Consider the following 3,110-nt stretch of genomic DNA (forward strand, 5'->3'; position numbering starts at 1 on the left):
GGAACACAAACAGCGCGTCCTCACCGCAGCACAGCCAAAGGCCAACTGCAGGGAATCGTACGGGAATCGCCAAAGCGTGCGCGAGTAATGAGTGGGTGGGCAAATGTATATAAGGTACACTACATATGTAGAATTGTGGACAGTTGGGAATGTGAGTCTCACCGGCAGCGTGCAAGGGATAAGTCCCTGCAGTCGCGCTATTCATCTGTGTCCTCGGTGGCTCAGATGGATAGAGCGCCTGCCATGTAAGCAGGAGATCCCGGGTTCGAATCCCGGCCGGGACACACATTTTCAGCTGCCCACATCGAGGTATATCAACAACACCTGTCGGCAGCTGAGGTTGTCAGTTAGTCATCATTTAATCGTAAATCTTAGTATGACACATAAATTTCCACTTGTTCAAAAAGTTCCTGAGATAAAGAAGTCTGAACAGACGGACAAATAGTCGGTCGTACAGACGGACAACCAAGGGATCCTAGAAGCATTCCGTTTGAATTGATTGACCAAAAATTTACATGAAAGATGTGGACATCGATTCCCTGTAGAGTAGTTCTTATAGCTCGTTTTAGTGTTTCTAATATATGTGCTGACTGCCCAGGAAATGCCTCTACCTTTGCCACTTTTTTCTTCTCATTTAAATATTAATTTATCTTGCGGAATTTTTCCACTAGGTCTTTGTATAAAGTAACACCTTCTTCAGGTATATTACATTCTCTTTATAAATAGCACTAGCCAATAGATATAGACTGAAGTTAAAGATGATATTGACTATCGTAATAAGTACGCTACTTCTTTGAAGTTTGGAAGGTTGGACACGGGTACAGGTGGAAGTAAAGTTGTGTGGGTGGCTCATGTGTCGCGCCTGGATACCTCAGTCGGTAGTTTGCTCTCAAAAAGGAAAGGTCCCGGGTTCGAGTGCCAGTCCAGCACACAGTTTTAATCTACCACGATGTTTCTTGATGCTACAGTTTTAACATTCATTCACATTTAATTCGTGTTATTACAGTGATAACAGGGTCAGAAAGAGCGACACTAGAACAGTCAAGTGGTCCACCTCGTTTTGAAACATATATAAACTATACTCAGCAGGATCTCAGTTTCATAATGGACAGTGGGTAGTGAGATGGCTAGGCTCTGATTTCATTGAACACCTTTGCTACGAGTTCATGACACGGAACTCCTCTCAGTTTTCCGCCCGTCTACAGTGACACTGATTCATTTGCATTTGTGTTGCGGTACAACACTATCGACGGCGTGAAACGATGCATATGGACAGAGAAAGTTATGTGCGCCCCACACACCGTTACTTCCGGTCAGGTGGACGACATATTGAACAGCCTGAGCTGCGTTACTGTACACTAACCTTCAACTGCAACAAGTTCAGAACAAGTTGGTTCCTCCATCTATCACAAGATACCAAGTACATCTGCAGTTCCTTCTTTACACAACTGAACACTTTGCTATAACAATATAGAGAGACAGCAATAAACGCACTTTTGATATCTTCAGAAAGCCCATAGCAACATATACAGTTATACGTACTTCATCCAACCATTCACAATCTACGTTCGGAATATGTCTATCATGCAACACATTTCCTCAGCCGTCATTCATCTCACACTATGTAACAACGCCGCTATAGAATGAAAAAATCGGTGAGATACGAGTGGAATTCGCCCACTGAAATTTTCGTACAAACTTAATTGTCTGTTTACATAGTTCAAACATTCTGGGAATCGAGAATGCTAACCATTTTTGCCTCTTATCGAGATTGATACTGGCAAGATATCAGTCTCAAGGAGACCCAGATTTTCGAGAATGTTTTAGTTTCAATAAAATAAATGTTACATAACATCATGCAGGACTCAGGCGACCATATTTACTTGTAGTAATAGTTCGTGTATATCTGATGATGGGTAAAGTCCGAAACACTTCATTTGAACAATAAAGTCATTCCTTGTCTGTAGCTTGACTCTTACCACTGCCAGCCAGTCAGGATGAACGCAGAACATAAACACCATAGAACCTCACACACACTATAGCGCATACGGAAACTCAAAACAGTAACACTCATGACATGAACAACAGAAAGAAAAGGTACACTTCAGCACACAAACAAAAATCAACACACAGGATAACAAATATATTGAAGAAACGGGGATTGCACATTGCTTACAGAACGAGAAACACACTTCGAGCACATTTGCAACAACCAACAGACAAACCAGATAAATACCAAGGAGCAGGTATATACCAGTTTTTTATGCCAAGTATAAGGGATGAGAGGCAGGAATTTCGAAACTACGTACACAGAAAATGTAAGAAGCAGGAGGCATGAAAAAAGTCATTCTAGATCTGCTGAACACCTGATGAATGTGAACCATCCAACAAGTAACAAATATATTAGAGTGCACAATCACAGCAAAAGAACTTCTGTCATTACAGGAAAACATTCATATACAAAGAGACCTTTCAATGAAAAAGAAAGTAATTAATGAGAAAATCAATATAAGCAGTAACCTACTGATCATGTCAGTCACTAAAACAAACAGAAATCTAAAATAAACAAAACAAATAATTAATTAATCTTTCCCTTCCCCCTTCTCTCTCTCTCTCTCTCTCTCTCTCTCTCTCTCTCTCTCTCTCTCTCACACACACACACACACACACACACACACACACGCACACCACACCACACCACACCACGCCACACCACATACACGCACACCCGCACACACACACAGATATCCACTCACATAAAGGATAAATCATCAAAAAATCCGAAAAGTTCTCACAAGGAACGACACATTCACGAAGAACAAGATACACACACACAACACACACACACACACACACACACACACACACACACACGAAAGAAATGCAAAATATGGAACTACATACAGTACAAACAAAAGACGAAAGATAAACACACGGCAGTAGTTGATAGCGCTACACACTGTAAATACACATATGTTGATAACACAATGAAAAGTTCAAGTGTTATGTTGTAACAAATGTGGCTGGAAGAAAGCGCCAGAAATGAGCCAGTTGGAATATTGTGACAGACTGAACACATCTCAAGGATCACACATGGTGGAGAAAAACTG

General features: G+C 41.2%; 1 non-coding gene across 1 annotated transcript; it reads left to right on the forward strand.

Annotated features, from left to right (window-relative positions):
- The first annotated feature begins 209 nt into the window (after positions 1–209).
- Positions 210–284, forward strand: Trnat-ugu (transfer RNA threonine (anticodon UGU)). Its single transcript has one exon. It is a non-coding gene; the product is annotated as a tRNA-Thr (tRNA).
- The last annotated feature ends 2,826 nt before the right edge of the window (positions 285–3,110 follow it).

The sequence above is a fragment of the Schistocerca gregaria genome, chromosome 3, assembly GCF_023897955.1.
Source record: "Schistocerca gregaria isolate iqSchGreg1 chromosome 3, iqSchGreg1.2, whole genome shotgun sequence".
Lineage (NCBI taxonomy): Eukaryota > Metazoa > Arthropoda > Insecta > Orthoptera > Acrididae > Schistocerca > Schistocerca gregaria.